The sequence below is a fragment of the Hipposideros armiger genome, unplaced genomic scaffold (genome assembly GCF_001890085.2).
Source record: "Hipposideros armiger isolate ML-2016 unplaced genomic scaffold, ASM189008v1 scaffold_679, whole genome shotgun sequence".
In the NCBI taxonomy this organism is placed as follows: Eukaryota; Metazoa; Chordata; class Mammalia; order Chiroptera; family Hipposideridae; genus Hipposideros; species Hipposideros armiger.
This window is the reverse complement of record NW_017732029.1, coordinates 138,964-163,769: the sequence shown is the minus strand read 5'-3', so window position 1 is coordinate 163,769 and position 24,806 is coordinate 138,964. Positions and strand designations below refer to the sequence as shown.

Here is a 24,806-nt window from a genome sequence, read left to right as displayed (position 1 = left end):
TCAGCAAGGCTTATATTCCTTATGCTTAGAGATGATGACTTAGTTCAGTGGTATATAATCTTTTTGAAATCCATGCACACTCTTAAAATTTAGTGAAAAGCCCATAAAAACATAGCAGGGGTGCTAAAAAATTGTATATGCATGATTTGTATTCAACTTTTGTTATTGGTATATATTGAGTATTACAATTTTAATACAGTTTTTTTCTTTCTTTAAATGTGTGTACTTTTTTGGCACTCTCTGTATTATATTCAATATTATAAAATTCAATATTATAAAATTGAAAGGAATTAAAAGATTTATTAATTAGATTAAAAATAGTGATAAGTGAATTGTGTTAAACATGCATACTTATGAAAAATAACTTTATTCTTTAAAAAAAGTGGGAAGAATGACATTGTTTTACATTTTTGAAACTCTTTTTAGTGCCTGGGTTATTACATGACACCTAGATGCTCACAAGTTCCTGCTTTCAGTCTGTTGAGAAACACTGTTTTGAAGCACATAAAGCAAACTCGTCCTCCTACCTCATCTGACTTATGCAGCTGGAAAATAAGAAGTGGCTTAATAGCCTTTGCAGATAATTTTGGATTTTTTTTTGGTATTATATCACAACATAACAAGTGAAAATTTATTGAAGATTAGTTGCAATGTGGAATCTGAAACATTATCCATGAACATTTTGTATTCTGCTCCATTAAAACATTGGCCTGTCTTGCACTCTGGATGGATCTTTTATCCATGCGAAATTTGGTAATATCATACCTCGGCCATTACGAAATATTGGTGCACTGATTTATGCAGATCTTCCATATGTTAACATACTTCATTTTACAAGATCAAAATAACCACAGTCATTAACATAACCCCTAATCTCATGAGAAAAGTTTATAAATATTGGGCAACTGCCAATATGGTGAAGAAAAAGGTCTAAAATTCTCAATTTTGCTCGAAAGCTCCAATGTAATCACTGGCAACAAATATTGTCAATTGCTTTCTTTGAAGTAACAGGCTCACTTCATTTACTTTTGTGAAGATAATGGCCAAATACCCAAGATTGAAAAACCACATTTTGTCTTTTAGTTTCTATTTCAAGTAAAAATAGCATTTGATGATAAAAACATGTAATTCAGCTCCAACACAACCACACAAGTGGTTTACCTGAGACAACTACCATGCTTTGGTATACAGCATAAGCACATCATATAAATTTTAATTTGCATGCAGAACATTAAAAGAAATATTCCCATGGGTCTAGATTTCATAAACAATGTTTTATTGCTTTCTCAAGGACATTCTTAAGTGAAACTTTTTCCCCCCTTGTAAATGCACTGTCAGTGAAGAACCAAAGACTCCTAAAACAGTTTGGAACCTCTGCTTTTGTACCATCAGTGTAAAAACTGAAACACTGTTTAACAGGCAAATAACATGTTATTATTATTATTTTTTTTTTAAGATTTTTTTATGGGAGTTAGGGTGATGGGAACAGTGCTAGGGAATTGGGGGAAGGGGAACAGACAAGTTGCTGTCATTTTTTGTTCTTCAGTCTAGTTGTGGAGGATGTTGCTTCACTGGCCCAAGTTGGCACCATCATTGCACTCTTCCCAGACGAGGCAGATCAGTCGCCGGCTTCTAGACGGCCGCTCACTGCGGCTGCTGGTCGCTCACGCTGGCTGCTGGCTACATAGGGTAGCCCATGGCAACCCACTGCAGCAGGGGCTGCAGCCTACGCCGTCCCTGGCGACTCCCAGCAGCCCAGCTCTAGGTTGAGCTGTTGTTCAGCGTATTAGCTGTACAGGGCAGTGTCACTGGCCCTCATATGTGGGATCCAAACCAGGGCCCTCTGGCGTCCCAAGCCAGTTCTTAACCATCGCGCCACTTGGCCGGCCCAACACGTTAGTATTATTAAAGAATAGTTTGACCTTGCAAATTCCCCTAAGTAAATGGTGGTGTTATATAGCTAAATGTTAAAAAGTTAATTATATCCAACCACCAATACAGAATGGTGCTTTCTGTTGGCATCAAGGTAAATGTGATCTTGCTTCTGGAATTTTTTTTTTTTTTTTTTGGTTAAAATGAGCTTTCTGGCTGGTAATGGCTGTATCTCTAAGAAGACAGAAAGGTGGACTTTGCTAGTTTACAGTACAGGAGTGTGAACAACTTCTTGCATATTGGCTAAAATTGTTGGTGACTACAACTTCTACCAAAAACAGGTTAAATGTTCTGCCTGACAAATCAGAATAAGTCGGTTTACAGCTTTTGAGAAATCAGAAGGCATTCCCATCTGGGCTGTTCTGCATATAAGACATAGGAACTTGGACAAGTTATTTATTACTGTATCTCATTTCCTCATCAAATATAGAACTTACCACCTACGCTGCCAAGAGGAATAAATGAACTATCACATGTGACAAGTGCTTAGTTCATATAACACATAGACAGTGCACAGTTCAATGCTTGGCACATAATGAGCCCTTGCTAATGCTTGCTGCTACTCTTATCACTATTGTCATCATCACTGTTGTTAGATGTAATTTGAAGATAATTTAAATTGATCAATGGTAAATTTTAGGCAGCATCCAAGTCACATAGAGAAAGGCATAAGATGCATTCGAAGAAGCAGAATATAATTCAGTTAGGTTGAAACATAGGAAAGTCCAAAAGGGAATAAATAGGAGGAAAAGATGGAGAAGTTGATTGAAGAGGACTTTGCATGTTAGAATAAAACTTTAGAATTTAATTTTTTAGGTAGTTGGGAGGCTATTAAAGGCTTTTGAATGATACAATTCAAGTTCTGCTTTGTTCGATTAATCTGGTAGCAGGATGCATATCGGATTTCATAGAGGTAACTGAAGATAGATACAGCACCTGGACTCATGGAATTTACCTTGCCATTTTGACACAATTGGCTATTAAATTTCAATTTTAGAAACAAAATGGGATTCAAAGTTTTGAAAGAGTTAGCCACAAATTAAGGAATGTTGCCACTGTAAATGAATGATGTGGTTGAAACTTCTTTGGGTCAGAGTTAGCTCTGAGCCAAAATCAAATGGAAGGAAACCACTGCCAAGTATTAATTATATTTTGTGCCTACATATGCTTTTTTGACCTTTATTTTATTATACTGGAAAAGGTTTAATATTTGGTTATAAAATTATTTCTATGCTTGATAGATATAAAAGGTGGGAAGAAATTCCTTTTGTACCATTGTATTCATATAGTTTTTTGATCTCTAAAACAAAATGTTGAGCTACATAAAAGTAGAATGACAAATTTGCTTTTCTTTGCCCCTTTTTACTTACAGGAATTTAGTTATAAGTTCCTGATTCCTTATTGTCTGGACCCTGAGAATACAGTAACAGTGAAATTCCAAATCATTGCTTTTGGAGATGTAATAAAATCATGATATAAAAATAGCTATGTGGTCTTGGTCACTATTACTGAATAAAACAAAACAAAACAAAACAAAACAAAACAAAAGAATAAACCCCAAACTTTCTAAATTCACCACTGTGACCCCGCAAGCATCTCTTTCTAGGCAATGGCTCTCAGTCAGGAAGAGTTAAAAATAATCAAGTAACACATTCCTTTATTATATACCCAAGGGAAAATAGTCTGCAATTATGGATGCATATTGATCTTTCCCTAACATTCATACTTAAATAAATTTCTGTCCATCGTATGTGGTTGAGACTGTTATTTTTTAATTCAAATATGCCTAACGTGATTAGAGTATCCACAGAATACAAAAAGTACCCTAAATGTGACTGAGCAATTAAGTTTGGCATTCTAGTGTGGAGCAAAAATGTACTCCCCAGGGGGCTCCATGTGTTGGCACCACCCAGCTGTTTGAAGAATTTGCTTGATGAAAGCAAAAACCAAGGGAGAACAAGGGAAAACAGGTGGTGTGTCAAGAGCAGTGTTTCAGTGTGACATCTGCAGGTGGCTCTGTGGATCCAGGATCAGACTGACTCACTTGAAAAGAATCCTCCTTGGGTTGCATTCAAAGCCTGCTGAAACTAAAAGAGAACTGAAAGTGTTAAAACAATCTTAAAAATAGAAAAAGAGGGAAAGAAGGCACATGAAGACATCTACAAACTTCAGAAATGATTTGATTTAGTTGAAATATATGTATTATATAGTAATCTGTATTAACATATACATAATATACATGTTACTATTATTTGAGTATAATATTAAAATTATGAAGTATTGTGTGTTTCATCATGTCTGTAATTTAAAAAAACAAAGCACAAAAACAAAAAAACAAGTATCTTGGAGACCTTCTATTGTCTTTTATTGCTGTCTCACAGGAAACCAGTAGGGTGTGCTCATGACTCAACATTCTACGTGTGACAGCCCACCCTGCTCCTTGGTATTTGCACTAAAGGTAAACAAAAATAGTATCCATTTAAGAGGTAAAATGCCCTGTTCACACATAGCTCTTGCAGACACTTTCATGCTCCATTAAAATGACATGTTAAGATATACTTCTCTTGCGTTGGTCCCTGTGCTGAAATGTTGATCGATCTCTTCTCCAATTCTTTTCTTCACTTCTGGGGGGTAATCCCTCAATCTAGGTCCCAATTACCAAAGCTTTCTGTCTTGTCTCCTGAGTCTCTCATTCGGACAGCTAATATTCCTGAGTCGGATACAGGAATCTTTCTGGTAAATAAACACGTTTGCAGAATGGAGACAAGCTAACTTATGCTGCTAAAAATCATGTCTACAGTTCATCCCCTGGTACCTAAAAGAATAATATAAAGCCATCCAGTCATCTATTTCATTGCTTTCAACTTCTGAGGAGACCTCATTTCTCTAGCTGCAAAGCAAAAAAAACAACAACAAAAAAAAACAGTTTCACAATCTGGACTCAGAGTAGATCTGAGAGACAAAAATTAAGTAGTAACACAAACAGTTCTTTCCAGGATAAAAATAGGCAGCAGGACATTGCATTGGCTTTCCCTTAGACATTCTTTGTAATTTGTGGAGGTAGTATACATTTAGTGGCCTTCCCTGGCTTGACACGTGATGACTTGGCTCAAAGACCCTGACAAAATGGATAGTATGAGCTCATCTACCTGTTTGCTTAACAACTGTGTGGACTACTATTGTTTAATTGTACCTGGCACAGCTGAAAATGTCTGAACTCAAACATTTCGAGCCATATCCAAATTTAGAGTGATCAACAGTACTTTTACTCATATTGCTGTTCTAGGTTAAAGCTCACTCTTGTATGTTTGCGATAGGATATACCTGGGTATTCTAAAACATTCTAGGGGTCTCTTCTATGTATCTTTATTTGGAGTATTTAATATGCTTTTTTAACATGGTAAAAAATCAACAGCCCATAAAAATAGTTTACATAAAGTATGAGGCTTATAATTGCAAAAATCTTTATTTAAAACTGTATGTATTGCTCTATGCCATGTTTTTGTTTTTGTTTTTTAATAAGAGACTCAAGCATTCATGGATTTTGGTTTTCACACAAGATCCTGAAATAATTCCCTGTGGCTACCAAGACAACTTGTAGTTAAGCTTTTGGGGAGTTAAATATTATATGCAGATTTTTTACTGCAAGGGAGTCAGGGTGTTTAAGAGTCAACTGTAATTTACTGAGGGATGGAAAACTCAATAGTGACTACCAGGTATTCCGTGCATGCTCTCCTTCTCCTTCTCTTTCACAAACCTTCCTGCAGTCAAGTGGGGTCCATATTACTGGTTCTGGCCAACGGTTTGCAAAAATGACGCATGTCAGTTCTGGGCTGGGACAGTTAAGAGCCAGTGTATCTTTTCATACTTGCCTTCCACTACAACCAATCTTGAAGACCACAAGTTCAGTTGTAGTGGATACTAGACATGGAAGAGCCATCCAACATGTATCAGACTTTACGGAGTGAGAAGTAAATCTCATGTATGTTAAGCTTTGAGGTTTGGGGGATTTTCTTTGTGTGGTAAGCACCAGCCATCCCGATTAAAATATGAGGTTCCCAATTTCTTTAATAAATGCAATAGTTTAATTAAACTTTCTACTTATTTTTTCTGACTATAATAGTACATTCATAGAGTTCATAATTTAAAAGTTCAATGGGCTATAGAGTGAAAAATCTATCTTCCATTCATGAACTCTAACCACCCATTTTCTCTTCTCGGGGGCAGACATAATTAATAATTTCTCATATATATTTCCAGAGATATTTCACTTATATATAAACAAGTTCATATAATAAATTGCTTTTTTTTACACAAATGAAAGCATACTACACATTCTGTGTTTTGCTTTTGATTTATGGAAACTTTATTAGGGAAATTTACCTTTTATCTGTGATAGGTGTTGCAAATACTTTTTCTCACTTTGTCACATCTTTTGGAAAATGCTTTCCTAATGAAAAATATTATTTTAGTTTATGCATCACGCTTGGAAAGAGCTTTGAGATTAGTTTTATAAAATGCTCCCCTGTTTTCTTTTCTAACTTTTTCCCCCCATTTTTTATACTTTAAAATATTGATATACCTGAAGTAAGGCTTGAGGTATGGGTCCAACTTTAATCTTTTCCAGATAGCTACCTGGTTGTTTCAATTTTATTAAACACTTTCCTCACTGATTTGAAATGCAACCTTTATCGTATCTACTTTTCCAGATGTTCTTGGATCTATTTCTAGACTCGCTGTTCTATTCCATTGATCTGTCTCCCTAATGTGTGCCAATATCATTTATTTTTCAGCTCATGCCAATATGGCTTCCATACTTATTACTTCAGTGAAATTCCTTTTGTCCAAAGATGTTCACTCTAACTGATATTTAATGCACTGGGGAGGTGCTGACCATGTGTGGCAAGTGAGGGAAAAGGGACTAGATCTGTAAACGGAGGAGGCAGTGTTATAGAAAGAGGAATACTCTAGGAATCACTGTATTTTCTAATAGCCAGCCATTGGGTTTGTGGCCCAAGTTAGTAATTTCTTTCTTCTTTTTTATACCTTGGCTCTGGAAGCAAGGCTACAATAGAGCACTAGTTAGGTAAGCACATTGATAGGTGTCTACATCACTTTACACCTTTACCTTTTTGGTATTCATCTTGAATAATCTACTGACAACTTCAATTCTTTCAAGTTAGGAGAGGGGAGTGGCTAGTTACCTATCTTTTTTCCTCATAATGACCTGATTTTGTCCAAAAAAAAAAAATTGATCAAGAAAGAATTCAGACATACCATAGTAATATTTTTTTAATTATTATTTTTTACTTATCCAAATTTCTTGGAGACTGAATACAGTTCCATAGTTTTTGGTATGATTTACATCTCTTATTCACTATTTTTGTTATATAAGGCATGAGAAAGTCTGAGAGAAAGGAATAATTCTGAATAAGAGCATAAATGAGCTAGAAAATATTTTCAAAATTTGACCTAAATTAAAAAAAAAAAACAACTCCTGAATACATCGTTGTTTCCTTATAATTTTCTATTTGACTTGTAAGTTCTTTTTTTAGGGAATTGTAATGAAAACTTGACTATAATATTTGAAGCTTTTCAAAATAAAGTTCTTCTGAATTAGTTCTAAGCATAGATAGTACTCATATTTTTCTTATAAATAGGCCTCTAATCATCTAACTCTTAGATTGGAATTTGTACTTGTTTTTGTGTATATGCTTAACTTTAACTGAAATATGACAGAGGATATTAATGAATAAATATTCACAGAATTTATTCTTTCCTCAACCTTCCAAAGAGAATATTATAATTGCCAGCCCTGTTTTGCTTCTGTTAAAGAGTTTATTAGTTACCTGTTGTCATGATAATAATGTATATCATATTGTCTCAAATCTCAGTAATTTAAGATAATAAGAAATTATTTACCTCATCCTTCCATGGTCAAAGATTTCAGCTGGGTTTGGTGGGGCTATTCATCTGACCAGAATTATGTACAGGTCTTGTGTAGACTGGTTGCCAGCTAGGATGACAGCGATGTCTGGTCCAAGTGTCTTGTCATCCTCCGCTGGCTAGCCTGAGACACTCTCGTGGTGCTGTCAAAGGCAAGGATAAGAGCAAATCCAATTGGGCAAATGCTTACTCAAGCTTCTGCTTTTGTTCTACTTCCCAAAATTACATTGGCCAAAGCAAATCACCTGTCTGAGACTTATGTGAGGGTAGGTTGGAGCTATGGAGTTTCATGAAAAAGAACATACATACAAAGAAGGGCAAAGAATTGGGGTCATTAATGCAATCTATTGATCACAATGGGAAATAATATATTACAGGGAAATATGCTAATTAATAACTAATTAGTTTATAATTAATGGCAAACCAATATAAGACTGTGAAAGAGGAGGAAAGAAAACCTCAAGGACTGGAAGTAGAGGAAGGAAGGTTTTTTGTTGTTATTGTTTGTTTGTTTTCTTTTGGATGGTGAGGAAGCATGGATGAGAAAGAAAGCTGTGAGGAAAGTGAGATGAAAACAAAGGGTACTTTAATGGGTATTTCTAAAGACTTTTTATTCTAATCACTTTAATGTCATCCAAGAGGTCACAGAATGAAATTCCTCTTTAATCACTTTTGGCCCTCAAGCTATAATTTGTATGTATCATAGCTTCATGACTAAACTGTGTTGATCTGTAGATTCATAAGTGTTTAATGCAGACACTCTAGCTGGCAAGCTCCTCGTCATGTTCCCCTTTTATTTTTTTTTAAGCTGAGTAGCAGAGCCATCCTGCCACCTGTTGACAGCTCAGCAGCAGCTCAGCTTGGGCCGGGAATTGAACCGGTGACCCTGTTGCTCAGAGCTGGTACTCTTGAGTGAGCTCTTAACTAACTGAGCCACTTGGCCAGCCCCTTTTACTTTTTTAATGAATTGTTATTTAGGTCATAAACCGCTGTATCCTTTGGGAAGTTGAATGCCTCTCTGAGTGCTGGCTATAAGTATTAGCTTGCAGCTCCAAACTCATCCCCTTATACTTTGCTTTGAGATACTGGGGTTGGGATTGTGCAGGCATCCTTTACCTTTGCCAGAGGAGTTCCTGTTAGATTCTGCTCATAGGGGGCACTGAAGGGAATCTGGGGGAGGAAGAGGGGACATGCTGCTCTCTGATTTCTCACTTTACTAATGGCTCTTCATTCCAGCATTTGGTTTGAGCAATAGCTGTTGGTACCAGTTGCCGTTTTTTTCTACACTCCAAGAGCTAGCGCCATCGTGCCATCACCGGTGTCAGCATCAGCTGGCTGAGGCTCCCCCATGGAGGTCTGGGTCCCAGCTCTGCAGGATTTTGTTCCTCTGAGCTCTTGAAGCGCTGGCACCAGTACTAAACTTTTTGGTTTATGCTTGAACTAATGTATAACCTAAACCAACTCAACTAATCTCAAGGGTTAAAGTGAAAAATATTTGAAGGTTATGATCACTTCTTCGTATTATCTTAACATATTTTTTTCCTATGCGATATACCCCTCCACATACATAAAACTTACTGATATGTGAAACAATTTCAAGTGTTTAATTTAGAAGCCATTTTCTCTGTGTAAATCATTCTAAACAACTGATCTAGAATTCTTGGATTCACTGAATTATCAGGTTGCTAATAAGAGGAACTCTTTAATAGAAGGTATATATAAAAGTGAAATGACCAAAGTGAAATAAAAAAACATTGTTTGGAATAAACAGAGCTTGCCTATGTGAGAGTATGTTGGAAATTAAAGGGAACACTTGTAATGGAAGACAAATTTTGATGAACACTAAAGCACTATTTTAAATTTGCAAATAGGCCTTTCTTTTTTGATTCTATAATAGAAGTTTCTGAGAATTTAATTTTAACTTTTAAGTTTGCATTTCTTTAGTTAACTGTGTATCTCTTCTCACTGATTTTCTTCCATTGTATAACCCTCTTATACAATGTACTCATAATTGCAAGTATTTATAGTAATACACTTGTGGTATATGATACTCATTAAAGTGCCTAATGCTAAATTTTGGTATTAAATTTAAAACAGAAATTGTTTTCCTAGTGCTTATTGGTAGTCCCTTTCTCTAGCTATTATGATAAATTTCTACTGAACAGAAGAGCTTATGGAAAAGGAATAGGCAACATTACATTGGCTGGCCTGTTTGGAATGGCATGAGGCTATGGGAGAAAAAGAATGTGTCTTTGCCTTTTCATTGACTTATTCATGATTCTGTGTTGTCTATGAGCCTGGAGACTTTAATAGTAGACACATTTTTATAAGTGAAATAGCATACTTTATACTGGCAATGCTAGCATGCCTGCTATGAGCTCTCTGCTTTATTTTCATTAGGGATTTGCCCTAGATATTTCATTTTAAAAAATCAGGGATAGAATGGCACACCAGCTTTCAAATATTTGGGGGGAGGGAAAGCAATAATAATAACATAACCAAAAGTTTGGGACAAGAAAATTTTTGCTTATTCTATTATTTTCATTCTCAGAAAAAAATAGTTTTCAGAATTAAAGGTGATTTCTAAATCATGCCATTTCATTCTGATTAAGAAATGTAGGGACTCACATATGTCAAAATTTCAAGCAATTTCGAGGCAGAGCTTCTCTATTTTTCTGCTTTGTTACCCACCCAGCCCCCTCAAAAGGTAAAATTAAAATATTTTCATATTTCAGATAATTTAAAAATTATTTTTTGTTTGTTTATATTGTGGTAAGAACATTTAACATGAGATCTATCATCTTCACAAAATGTTAAGTTTACAATACAGTATCGCTAACTATAGGAACTCTGTTGTACAGAAGGTTTCTAGAGCTTATTCATCCCGTGTAACTGAAACTTTATACCAGTTGAATAATGACTTCCCATTTCCCCTCTCCCCATCCCCTGGCAACCACCACTCTGCTCTCTGCTTTTATGACTTTGGCAATTTGAAATATATACATAAAATCATGCCGTGCCTGTCCCTCTGTGACTGGCCTGTTTCACTTAGCATAATGTCCTCCAGCTTCATTCATTTTGTCACATGTGGCAGGGTTTTCTTCTTTTTTCGAGGCTGAATAATATTTCATTGTATGTACACATTTTTTACACATGCCACATTTTTTAATGCATTCATCCATTGATGGACATTTAGGTACTTAGGTTATTTGTATATCTTGGCTATTACAAATAATACCAGATACTTTCATGCTAGCTAATATTAACTGAAAGATATACTAAAGGGATATTTTAGACAGAAGGATAATGATTGCAGATGGAAGCCTGGATGAATTGTGAGAACGAATGAAAGCAAAGGAAAAGGTAAGTATAAGAGAATAACTATACATGGATATTATCTATTTAAAATAAATAATAATGTATGTGGGGCTTAACATATGCAGAATTAAAACATGGCAAAGTAGCACAAATTTGAGAGGGCAGGGTAACTGCAGTTTCAGTGTTATAGAGTCTGTTAGGGACTGAACTGTGTCCCTCCAAAATTCAATTACGTTGAAGCGCAAAACCCCAATGTGACTGTATTTAGAAATAGGACCTTTAAAGAGATAATTAAAGTTAAATGAGGTCATAAGAGTGAGGCTCTAATCTGATAGGACATGTATCCCTATAGGAAGAGGAGGGGACACCAGAGCTTTCTCTCTCTCTCCATGCATGCACAGGGCAAGGTCACGTGAGGACAGAGAGAGAAGGCAACCATAGGTTATTTAAAAAGATTTATAAAACTGATAAACACTCTAGTAATACAAATTGTGAAAAAAGGGCAGAAAACAAACATGCATTACTAATATAATGAATGCGATGATGATGTTACTATAGATCCATAGATTTGAAAAGATAATGAGCAAATGCCATTAAATTAAAAAGATCATCTTCAAATACAACTTACAAAAAATTGACACAAGACAAAACATAAAATCTCAATGCTCCTGTATTTGTTAAACAAATTAAAACTGCTTATATAGTGCAATACTATAAAACAAAAAAAGAGAATGAACTACTGATACACAGAGCATGGGTGAATCTCCGACACAGTGATGAGGAAAAAAGCTAAATACCTAACAGTACAAAATGTATGATACCGTTCATATAAAGTTCAAAAACAGGCAGAACTAATCTACGGTGATAAAAGTAAATATGGTGGTTACTTTTGTGTATTGGATAAAGATTAGATGGGAGCATAGGAAGGTTTCTGGGAAGCTGGTGGGTATGTGTGTGAGAACTTTGTAATAATTTATCAAAGGCACATTTAAGGTTTGAGTTCTTTCCTGTATACGTACTTATTTTAATAAGCATCAAAGTTATAACAACTACAAAAATTGTAGAGAAAATGGTTTCATTTCTTGAAGTTAATTTCTGAGATTGCCAAAACAACATCCTGCCTTCTTTGTACTTTTTACATCAACATTGCATTAGTCTTTTGGGGAAGATTATAAAATGGATAATTGTTAGTAAACTCTATGTATGGGATTCAATTGTGTCATTGAAGAATTAAAAACCAAGTCTATTTTTAGTATTTAGGCCATCTGAATTTACTAGCTGACTTCAAGGAAGAAAAAATTGAGGGTTTATGAGGAGTCTCAGTAGGAAGTGTTTATATTAGATACTTAGAACTGCGGGACACTGTGAGTTGGAAAACATAGGCAGATCCAATTAACAGATTCTGCAATGTGGAAACAACCATATTAGGCATTTGGACAGCTTTATGTGTGAATGCGAGAACATACTTACAAGAAGTGTTACCGTTTTATCTGAGAAGTTCATGAGAATTTTTCTATAGTCTAGGGATTTGTGATGAAAATCAGGATATATTGGTTCCTCATTTGTGGAATTCTCTAATAAAATTCCTTGATAATCATTATTTAAAGGAATAATACTGGTTTTGAAGGGTGAGTAATAGCCTATCTGCCTGTATGAGACAAGAAAAGAAAACACGTTTTTTCGCCACTATTCTCTCTATGCTAATGCTTTGGACCCTCCCTACACATGAGGGACTTGAGCTTGTATGTGTGTCAAATTAACAGAGATTGTTGCATATATGACCAGCTGCTTTCTGATGAACATTCCAGCCACCCATTGACTTTTCTAAATAATGAATTGTTTTGAAAGGACTCATTCATACTGGCAGATTGTAGATTAATGCAGATGTGTACATTTTCAAAAAGAAATATAGTCTACTGACTCATAAACCCCAGAGTAAAAATTTAATCAATGATCCCTTTAGAGAAATTGGAATTTGGATTGGAAACCTTGTTTCTACAAATTTATCCTGATATTTCTGACCTTATAGACTATATGGAATGCTTAGGAACAATGATTCTTAAATTGGTATTCGTAGGTCTCTAGAGAATCAGAGAAAATTCCAAAAAGGTTGCAAAAAAACCTCAAGAACTCTTTGGTGGCACTCAGATCCGTTGGCAAAATCTCCACTACATTTGTTATTTATTCCCCCTTTGGCTGATATGTATCCAGCCATTCTTGCTAATGCATATTTTTAGGACAGAAAACATCCCTGTCTCATTTTTATTTTATATATCACTACCTTTTCCCAAGGTTGTCATTCAAGAAATCAAGGTGTGTGTGTGTGTGTGTGTGTGTGTGTGTGCGTGCGTGCGTGCGCACATGCATGTTTATATTCTTAGCTGTGCTTTGTATTGGGTTGAGGATAAAAAAAGAGTGCAAACAGGAAAAAGATTAACGAGTACTTGGAAAAGTTGCTAGAGACTGTGGTATACAAATTGAAGAACCATTTTTTTCAGAATAGTCATTCCTGGTAAATACACCTTGTGAAAATTCAAAATGTCAAGGCTTATGCAAGTGAATAAAACCTTTAATTATTATTTTTGGATAAAACATTACCTTCAGGGGGAAGTATTTCAGTGGAAATTCAGTGTGCGTTGGGATAGTCATGTTTTCTTTCACTCATGTAATTCCACAGAAAATGATTTGCATTCATATCACAAATAAAAATAAAACAGAAATTATGAATCAGGTATTTAATTAAAAACAATTAAAAAGTGAATTAATTACTAGAGAGTATTCTCTGAAGGTAAATTTAAGGATTAGGCTTTCAAAATGTTTGCTTTAAAGAGAGAAGCTAATGTTTCCAGTGGAAAGTTATTTAAATTTTACTCCTCAGAATCATAAACACTTTCAGTAGATTGCATAGTAGTAAGCAAGTGATTAAATGAAAAAGATTACAATGAAGAAAATAGTAGATATATGCATTTTTCCTCTGAAAAGGTAATTGTGTAGTTCTCAGCATTTTTCTAGGTTCAACTGAAACAAGTAACCATTTTCAAAATAATATTCTTTTAGACTCTGTGATATGTTTGTTTTTAAAATCCAAAGGAGTTCAGTTATGTTACCTAAGGAACCCTCCTCCTCTCCCAAAAAGTTCTTTTAAAAACTGTTAGTAATCTTCCTCAAGTTTGTTATTTATTCCAGAACCGGGCTGTGAACCAATTAAAATTTTAAAGAGCTATTGAATCTGCAATATCCAAAACACCTGAGATTTAACCTGCAGAAAGTAATTTTTTAGAGGGGAAATAATTGGAAAAATGTTCCATATGCTGCTACTGCCTGGTTTTTATTGGTTTAACATGTAGATTTCCATAGACTTTTTGGAACACAGAGAGGGGATTTTTTTTTTCTTTTTTGAAAGCAGGAAGGCTTTGTTTGCCAGGTGAATATTTCAGAGCTCTAACAACTCTGATAGAAAACAGCTTTAGATTTGGATAGGAACAGTACGTGTGAAAAGTTGTGATGAAACCAGAAAGAAGCTTTCTGTGACAGCATCGATTTATATATAATATTAGAGATGATTATATAACCTGTTGTCAACAATTGATTCTGTAATTGTCAACTCAGCAATTTTTGAGGAGGGATGATGACATATGGTGAATCTTCTAATTTTGAAAAATATATACTGCTGAATAACACTGGCAAAAAATTGTTATTATAAAGAATGCCTTTTACAAAGAAAAAAGAAGTTTAACAATTCTTAAACTCTCTGAGGAACTGAAAACAGCAAATATTACCTTGTAGCCTCACCTTGTAGCAATCAGTCTCGCCACCAGCTCTTAGTCATTCTTTCTCTCCTCTCAATTATTTTTTTCTTTCTCATTGTGTTATTCACCTTCTACATCTTCATAGTTCAGTTAATTTATTATTGGGTTGTTGGAAAAGTCATGCCGCATTTTTGCAACAAAAAACAGAAAAAATACAACATGAATTTTCCGTCAACCCAATGCATTCATTGTTACTTTCAGTCTTACCCTACCTACTGGAAAGGACAAGAATCTTTCTCTGTTGTGTTTACTGATACACCCCATGCTTATAATGATACCCAGCACATAGCTGATGCTCAGTAAATATTTATCAAAAACAAAGCAATTTTTATATTTGTGTTGGGAGAGAGAAAAATAATAGATAACATTTGTTTAGCCATTCCTCTGTGCCAGGCACTGTAAGTCTTTCTTTTACTTGCATTTTCTCATTTAATCCTCACAAATAACCTCAAGAAATAGACTTTTGATTAGAGACTACTACTACTGCCCTTTTTAAAGATGAGGAGACTGAGGCTCACGGGGTTCAGGTCAAGATTAAATGGCCAGGAAGAGGTACAATCAGGAATTGAACTGAAGTCAGCCTGTCCAACACGAGAGCTTCTGCTCTTTGCCACCATGTACTCTTCTTTAGGTAATATTTCACTCTTTCCAGTGCTTGAACTGAAACAAGTAAATATCAGTTCTATGTAGACTTAAAGGACTTCCAAATCACAATGAACAATTCTAGCAGTAATTGCCAAATTTGTCTATGGAAAATGGGCATTTCATGGTGATTGAATTGTACCATTGTCTTTTGTTTGCTAGTTTTCAGGGGATAGAATTTTAGACATTCTAGTTGGTGAGCACATACAGAGCCAGAAGTTTGTCACCGACTATTGTGACTTGGCCAGAACTGACTCTTCCCAAGATCAAGACATAGAAATGCAGGCCCGTGATTGGTACTAGCATCACATTATAGTCTTATTCCCTGGGTATAATGTAAGTTGGCTTGTATGGATGACATCAAATTCTCAACAGTAATAGGCTAAGAATGGTCTTTTTTCACTTTTACTGTTATGTTGACTAGTTTGTTAAGACAGCCAAAGATAAAAAGAGTCAGATTTGTTCGGGATCTAAAAAAAGCTCTGAATGGCAGGATTTGTTCATTTTATGTTATGGGGTGCATAACTCTCAGGGCAAGCAAAAATTAGAATAATTATTCATTTCTATTTTGATTTACCCATCAAATGCAGTTGGCTCTAGAGTTTGTCAATCTTTATATTGAAAAGTGAAGGGCTAATTTATTAATTATTAATTTGGTCAATGTCAAGATCATGAACCAAGTAAATGAAGCATCACAATTATTGCATTGTTGGAAAAGTCATGACGCATTTTTGCAACAAAAAGCATAGAAAAAATGTCATGACTTTTCTGACAACCCAATATTATAAAACAGTAAATCTAAGAAGAATTCTGAATCACCTGGTTTTAGATTTTGATTATGAGTAACTTAAAGGTGTTTAATTTTATTTCTGACCTGTTCTCATATTTTTTTGTTTTACCAATCCAATTTATTTAATGGAGAACAATATGTCTATTACATGACATGTTAAATAAATCTAACTAATGAATAATGGCAAAACTACTACATATATGCTAATAAGGAATGATTTGGCACCATATATTGTAGAATAATAAACAGAATTCCTCTGATCTTTCTGGAAGAAAGAATACTCATACATTTATAATATCAATGACACTGCAACAACTATTGTTCATGTAAATATTTTTTAATATATTGTGGGGTTATTATGAAGGACTGATAACTCCCTTTTACCAGATAAAGATGGATTTTTTTTTTTAAAGATTTTTATTGGGGAGTTGGGGGAAGGGGAACAGACAAGTTGCTGTCCTTTTGTTCTTCAGTCTAGTTGTGGAGGACGTTGCTTCACTGGCCCAAGTTGGCACCATCATTGCGCTCTTCCCGGGCGAGGCAGATCAGTCGCCGGCTTCTGGACGGCAGCTCACTGCGGCTGCTGGCCGCTCACGCTGGCTGCTGGCTACACACGGTAGCCCATGGCAACCCACTGCCACAGAGGCTGCAGCCTACGCCATCTCCAGCGACTCAGGCAGCCCAGCTCCAGGTTGAGCTGCCGTTCAGCATCTTAGCTGAAGAGGGCAGCGTCACTGGCCCTCATATGTGGGATCCAAACCTGGGCCCTCTGGAGTCCCAAGCCAGTTCTTAACCATCGCGCCACTCGGCCGGCCCAAAGATGGACTTTTAAAATCCATAATAACATGGGTAGTAATTAAGACAGAACTGGCTCCTGCATATGGAAGGCATGCCTAACATTTATTTTGAATAAAGACGATAATTACCATTATAGTGCATCTTATTTGATTACATAGCATTTGAATACGTTTTGACAATGGAAGAATATTTATGTAGACTTTACCTTCAATAGTCTTGTCTACCAGGACATAGTACTGTAATATGAATCATTATTACCTTTCACTTCTGGCTTTTTCTATGTATGTGTGTGTATACTCTGAAACAGAAAAATCTCTGGTTGATTTTTAAGTCATTTAACATTATTTTTAAATGGTTTGATTTTTAAATTTAAAATTATTGCTAGTTAAAATGTCAAAGATGTTTGCATAACAATTATCAATCTTATTCACATTTATATTTGCTTTTTTGAGTGGAAAAGACCACTGTTTCTAATTAGGACATAGAAAATGGCCTAAAATCCTTAGAAAGTGTCCAGGGAATTAGTCACTACTTATGAATGTTAAATGATGATCGGAAGCCTCGGTCTGCGCTGTGCCAGGTGTGTGTAATTACCCTTATTCTGGCTCCCTTCTAGGATTTATCATACCCACATACCTCTCTGGTTCAGAAACGTCCAAGATTAACCCAGGATTTTTGTGCATGCTCTGAATATACAATGAGATGCCTATAAAGTGCTATCTGCCCCATGTCAACTGAAACAAATGCAGAATTTTAGTACATTGGTGGTAGGATTTGGGTAGTAAAATGGCAAGGGCTTGGGGTTCAGTCAGACTTGAGTTTACATTCTAACTCAGCTGCTTACTAACAATGCAACTGTGAGCAAGTAACCTACCCTCTCCAAGCCGCAATTTCCTCATGTGTAAGAATTAGGTTTACAGTTCTTAACATCTTGTGTTGTAAAGATTAAATGAAATGATGTGTTCATTTGTCCATCAAGACCATTTATTGAGGGCCTACGCAGTGCCAATCTATGTTCTAGGTTCCTGTGATGGATGTAGTTGTAAACTTGCTCATATGGAGCTTTAAGAGAAGTGTATTAAAGTAGCTATTAGAGAAAATACTATAGCATAAGTGTCCTTTAAGTGTCATCCATAGTGAGTGTGTTATGTTATGCCCTCAGATGGATGATTTTGTGCATACCTGAGAGCCTAATTAGGCTGTTATAAAACAGCTTCTTTCAGAAGGCAAACAAAAATTGTAAAGGATATAGAAAAAGTTAACCTCAATACATATAAAGGAGAACCACTACCACTTAGGTTATATCATATGACTAATTGTTTTAACAAATGGGGGAATGATGAGAAGAGTGAAAATTGTAGTTAGATGTAGGCTTTCAATATATTTGGTTAACCCTCCCCTGCTCCCTCTCCTTTCTCCCCACCTTCTCCATCTTCCACAGTTTTCATTGACAAGGAATTTCACTATTTGTTCTGGTTCATTTCATGGCTATTATGATAGCCTGCAATTAGTTGGAAAAATAATTTTGAAATAAATCTGATAAACAGATTTACGTATAGGGCCCATTATACTCAAATCATAACCAGATGGTGTTTCAGGATCTGACCAACTTGATACATTGGCAGCAGGAGTGGGGTAAAATATATCTGAATCCTGGAGCCATCACAAAAGATTTAGCGTGTCACCCTCACTAAAAAAAGAGCAATGCCAAATGATATGCAACTCCAAAGAAAAATTTCAGAGAAAGGGCAAGATGTGGAGGTCTTAGAAGAACAGAAACACAGATGCTCACTTTGGCTGTTTTCCATAGAATAATATATATATATATATATATATATATATATATATATATATTTAAAAAGCCACAGAACCAAAGTATGAGGTGGGGGGAGACTTAGGTGTTAGAAACCACCCCCAGGAGTTCAAGAAGAAAGAACCATAGATGACTTCTTTTTACTTGGGAAAAGAAACATATTCCTAAGGTACAGGAAGAAAAGAAAGAATCCTGGGGCAAGCCAATGAATACATAAAATATTGAACTAAATTACTTGGCCTGTATTTCATTCCTTAGCTATGGTGTTTGAACTTAATAGGGATTAAGGTCAAAGTGGGTGAAGGCACAGATGAGGGAGCAAGATCTGAAATACAAGGATTATTCTTTGAAGTTTTGCTTACTTGTATGTTTTACTATTCTTCCATACACGCATGCCTGTATGTGAATTAGCATGTAGGAGAATCAAGACGATTTGATGCTGAGAAAGAGCCCAGTGATCACCACTTTCAAAGTTCTCAATTAATGATGGGGAAGGGACAGTCAGGAAAGGAGCTGATTAGTCCAAGTTCACCCAGCAGAAGGGAAGAGCTTGAGTGTCGGTCTCTTGCCATGTACTCTTGTGTTTTGTCTGCAAGACTAGTTTACTTCTCATTATTTGTCCTGACGATCAACTCCTGGAAAAGTTAACTATTTGGTAATTCATGTTTTCTTAGAAAAGCATACATTTCATTAAGAATTTCAAATGAATCAGCACAGAATTGTACATACTATTATCTTTCAAATATTTAACCATGTACATTGTTAATTATCTCATTTAAAATTTTATGTATACCTCTCATCATTTCTTTTGGTTTGATTGGCCCTTAAGTTTTATATTTTTTTAATCACCTTAAAAAAATCTATTTTAACCTCCTTAACTTCATTTTTCCCTCTTTTGTCTTCACCACTTTATTTTGTTTACTTTAGTGTTTTTTCTTCTTTTTCTTACTTTGAATGTTTATTTTATTCATTTCTTCCTCTTGTTAATATTAAGAAAGCATTTAAGGGTATGCATTTGCAACTGACTACAACTTTGGTCACATGCCATATATTTAAATAAGCATATTTACATTGTTACTTTCTACATTTGGAGTTTAGGCTTCCTCTTTGACTCAATCACCATTTGCAATTGAATTGAAGAGAAACACAGGCAGTAAAAAATCAGAAATTTGGGCCGTATAATTTCTGTTTTAAACAATGTCTTGATATATTCTTTATGAACTAATATTTGCTCAAACGCTTGTATTTATATAGACATTTTTAAAAGTCACAATTCCTTACAAATTTTGCATTTTATTACCCTTTTATTGATCATTCTTTATATTTTGCAACATTATGTTATTCTGTGTTTAAAGCTCACTAAATCATATTTCAGCGTAAAGTAACCTATTTTACTTTATTTACCGCATTTTACATTGCAGCTCTACCTAGTTTCACAATAGTACTTTTGTACTATCCTGCTTTATTTTCAGTAGCATTTGTATAACAAATTGTTAACCACCATTTAATTTTAACACTGTAGTGTCCGTTTGAATTCCACAATCAGCAGATATCTGCACAGCAGCACATTGCTATTTAGCAATGCTTTGTTAGCTTTAGCTTATTCAATAATTTAAAAGTTTAAAATTTTGCTAATATATGTTTGTCCCCAAACACTTGTAATCTATGTATTACAAATTTTCCAATGCAATATTTCTTTTGGATCCACTTTATCCCGGAAAGGCAAGACATGTCTACACCCCAAACCTCCCACCTACAATCTCTGGTCTTTTATTTACCTTTGTAATTCTAAAACTTTCCCATTTTCTTTTAATGCCGAAGTTAAAACCTGGTTAGTAATGGCTCAAATCTCAAACACATGTTTTGTTTGGCACCCTTCAGTGGTTTTTTTCAATTGTTGGATTGTCTGTGTATATATATATTTTTAAATGCAATGTTACCAATAGATCTCTGGCTTCTCTTGAAATGTGTTGATCTGGCCCAGATTGCACCATTATACTGAGGGATTTGAGCTGCTGCTGTCTTTGGATGGTAGACATGTCCCCTAGCTCAGCATCATCCTCACCACTCTGTATCCACTAAGGTTGGAACGCTTTCCTCATCTGCCTTATATTCTGAGTCCCATGGTCACTAGACCATTAATCTAGAAATTTCCACCAAATTACTATAAACTATTATTTATGTCATATCTTTTTAGGTAAAGTTTAAATGGATATTTCCAATGTATAATACACACGTACCATTGAATTGGATTTAATGTTTACTGTCAGCGTTTTTATGTAGTGGCTTATCTATTTTAACATCATGTGTAATTAATCTCTAGCTGTTAAAACACTGTTTTCTATTAATATTTTTAAAGCTACATATGGTAGCATTATGTCTCCTGAGTTCTTGCATATTTGCAAACATCTTTTCATGGCCTGCATCCCCAAAGAACAGCTTGGCAGGATATCCAATTCGGGTAATATTTATGTCTCAATACTCTAGAAATTTAGTGTTATTTTTCTGCCATTTACCATTTGAAAGTCATAAGTACTAACTGGGTTATTATTAAATTAAAAAAATGCTTGGGTGCTTTTAGGATTTCTTTTTCATTTTAACTTCATTTTTTATACATATTACAATATGCAATTCTATGATTTTTATGCTCAAGGATTACTGAGCCTTTCCAATATTTATGTTGGTCATTTATTTAGCATAGGCACATTTTATTTCATTAAATCGTTCATTACTATTTCTGAGTTAGACATTGTGCTTTCTTTCACAGCATCGTCTATTAATTTGGTTGTATTGTCCTTTCCTGTCTTTCAAGATTATGACTTTTTATTTACTCCTTCCCTTTCTTGTGCCATTTTTCATCTGTATTATTCAGGAATTCATATAGCTTGCTCTCCACATAGGATTTTATTGTTTTTCTTTGTCAGTTTTACTGTCTGTTACCTCCAGTGCGCATTTTATTATTGCGATTGTGATCTTTTCTCATCTAACGCCTCTCACTTTTAATAAGTTGAGAATCTTCTAAACTATCAGGTCTTTTGAAACAACAGCCTTTTAAAGGCTTTTTACACCTGTGTCGCATGGGCCTTGTGTTAGCCTCTTTTGTGTTTTTCTGAGAATGCCATACTTTCAGAGCAATGTTCCTGGCTGCTTAGCTCCTTAGCCTTCAGGAAGAGGTCCTCTTTTTCTTGCTCTGCAATATTTTCCAAAACCCACATAGTTTTCTCTTTCTTACTCTTATTTGAATGAGGAGAGATCTCTCCAGGGCTAGCGTTTTCCATAGATTGGCTGTATTGACTGCTCCTGTCCTGATTTCATTGTTTGCTTATGGCTTTATTCCAGCACTGCCACTGTGTTACTGTGCACAGCTTTTATAGCCCAGTTCTCTGAGTATTAAAATCTTATCTGTGATATAGCCATTAGGTAAAAAAAAAAAAGAAAGGAATATATAGAAATTATAATCACCATGTTTTTGGATTTATTAAGGCTTTTCCTGCCACCTACCCTTAACTTGAGGGGGTTACATTTTCCAAAATGACATCAAACACCCTGACTCTCTTCTTCCAGTTCATTTTACTGCCTTCTAACCTAGCTGTTTCCTTTAAGCTTTAATCTCTAAAAGGATGAAGAAAGTATTTATGAGCGTGTGTGTGTGCGTGCGTGTGTGTGTGCATGTGCTTTTGGGTACTAGATAGAGGATAGGACTGGGTTGACGTTAAGCAAGAAGGGCATTTATCAAACTGACAGCGTCAAGCTTTGCTCTCCATTCAATAGTTGGGCAACTGCTTTGTTTTCTTGTTGGTCTGTGTCTTCAGTAGCTGGCCAGTGGGCAAAGCTTAAAAACATCTGAAGGGCCTTACCACCTTCTTTTAAGTGGGTTTTCAGTTCAATCAAATATGCCTTCTGGTACATGAGATCTCTGCTAAATTGACTATCCTAGTTTTCATTTTGGGTTTTATATTTATCTGAATCTTCCTAGGCATTGAGTTGCGAAGTTGGGAGAAACTGCCTTTGAGAAGACTAGCCTGGTATTTTTTATTTGAAAGTTCCTGTAAGTGACACTTTGGACTACTTGATGACCTTGTTTATCATCTCATATGCTAGTAAAAAGGCAAAATGGAAGGAGGTGGAGAGTGTGACCAGGAGTGGGCACAGTGGTAATAGTGAAAAATTTGAAGTTACAGTAAGATAATTATGAGTAGCCATGGAGAACACAAAATACTTTGAAAAATATTTCCAGCTCTCTAAATGTATCTTAAAAACAATCTGTCATTAAGAAAAATTTAAATTATACTAAATTTTTTTGAATGTGGTAATGTATATAGTGCTTTGGTTATAAATAGGGAAACTTATTTAAAAATTCTTGATACTTGAAGATAATCTCATTATCTAAAATATTCATTAAAGTAGAATGACCAGTTCCTCAATATTTTTCACTGTGTTAGATATTATCATGCACATATCCATTTTCCACACATACACACATATACATATTTGTCTTAGACTATTTATCCCACTTTAGGTTTGGAGGAAATACATGACTGGTGATTAAGATCTACAAATGCAGTTAAAAACATGGTACCACTACTTCCATAACAAAATGGGAGAACATATAATATTTGCTCTTTACTTAGCATTTTCCCCTACCATCGAAAAAACATACTTACACTTTTCTTTTTAGGGTTTCCAGACAGCCTGACGTCTTTGCTCAAAATGATTAACAAGCTCCCTTAAAGCTATGTGAAGATGTTCCAGCAGTCGCTGTGGTTTCCAACCGCCCATTTTCCTGCCTCACTGTTTGAGGCTATGTCCTAGTGACTCTTTCAAAGTTATGATCTGCCTCGTTTCAACTTGCTTTACAAGAGCTGCCAGGGCTTCTTGCTTTTATCTACACTGTGCACACGATCAAATATTTTTATGGACAAGCTAGGGTTGAGCGCTGCCGCTGCATTCTTTCATCTGGGCTCTTTGACAACTATGTGGAGAATGGAAGACCAAAGAACAACATAACCTTGGGAAGCATCACACAGAGTTCTGAACCGATGTGACAGCGAGATCCAGGTCTAATGCAAAGGCACTCAAGGGATTGTGTCTTAAGTTCCACATGGCGTGAAGAGGTTTTTCATCATATACAATGGAGATTGATTGTTGCATATGTACGCATCAGTGGCTGTGTGCATGTGTGCATCTGTGTGTGTGTGTGTATGCATTTATGCATAGACAGATCAAGAAAGATTGAGAGGGAGAGAGAGAGAGAGAAAGAGAGAGAAGCTAGAAGAGTGTCTGTGTCTGAATGGATTGGAGATGTTTCAGCACTATCTGACATTTCAAAAAGATTCGTTTTTGAAATAATAAATGGACAATGTATCAGTACATAGAAATTGCAGAGTACTGAGAAGTTTTTACATTCTACATTAATTCAAGTTACAAATATAATAATCTAACTTGTTGACATGTTTTAACTGTATTATCTTACGATGAATTCCTAATACTGCTTACTGTGTAAGGGCAGTACATCATTCTCAGAATCCTTCGATGATGATTGAGCTATAAACTATTTAGCTACCAATAGCGCCTTCTAATCCAAGCTCAACATACATGCTCAATGAGCAAATTTATTGATGAGGAGGTGTTTTTTAAAAATAAAATCTAAGATTCTAAATAGGTCCATGCCAGATTTCATAGTTTTTTTAGGAAAAAAAGTGGGACGAGATTTTATCTGATGTCATATGTCTGCAAGCTATGATTTCTCGTCAGGAAT

General features: G+C 35.3%; 1 long non-coding RNA gene across 3 annotated transcripts; it reads right to left on the bottom strand.

Moving 5' to 3' along the window:
• Window positions 1–4,042: 4,042 nt before the first annotated feature.
• On the bottom strand, window positions 4,043–23,931 carry LOC109372939 (uncharacterized). 3 transcript variants are annotated; one of them, XR_002122125.1, is made up of 4 exons: window positions 23,713–23,931; window positions 7,855–8,021; window positions 6,316–6,382; window positions 4,043–4,822 (listed from the first exon to the last, which is right to left on the bottom strand). It is a non-coding gene; the product is annotated as an uncharacterized LOC109372939 (long non-coding RNA). The 3 variants fall into 3 exon arrangements; XR_002122126.1 differs by lacking the exons at window positions 6,316–6,382; window positions 23,713–23,931 and adding an exon at window positions 13,795–14,916 and having other exon boundaries at window positions 4,046–4,822; XR_002122124.1 differs by lacking the exon at window positions 6,316–6,382 and having other exon boundaries at window positions 4,047–4,822.
• Window positions 23,932–24,806: the final 875 nt, after the last annotated feature.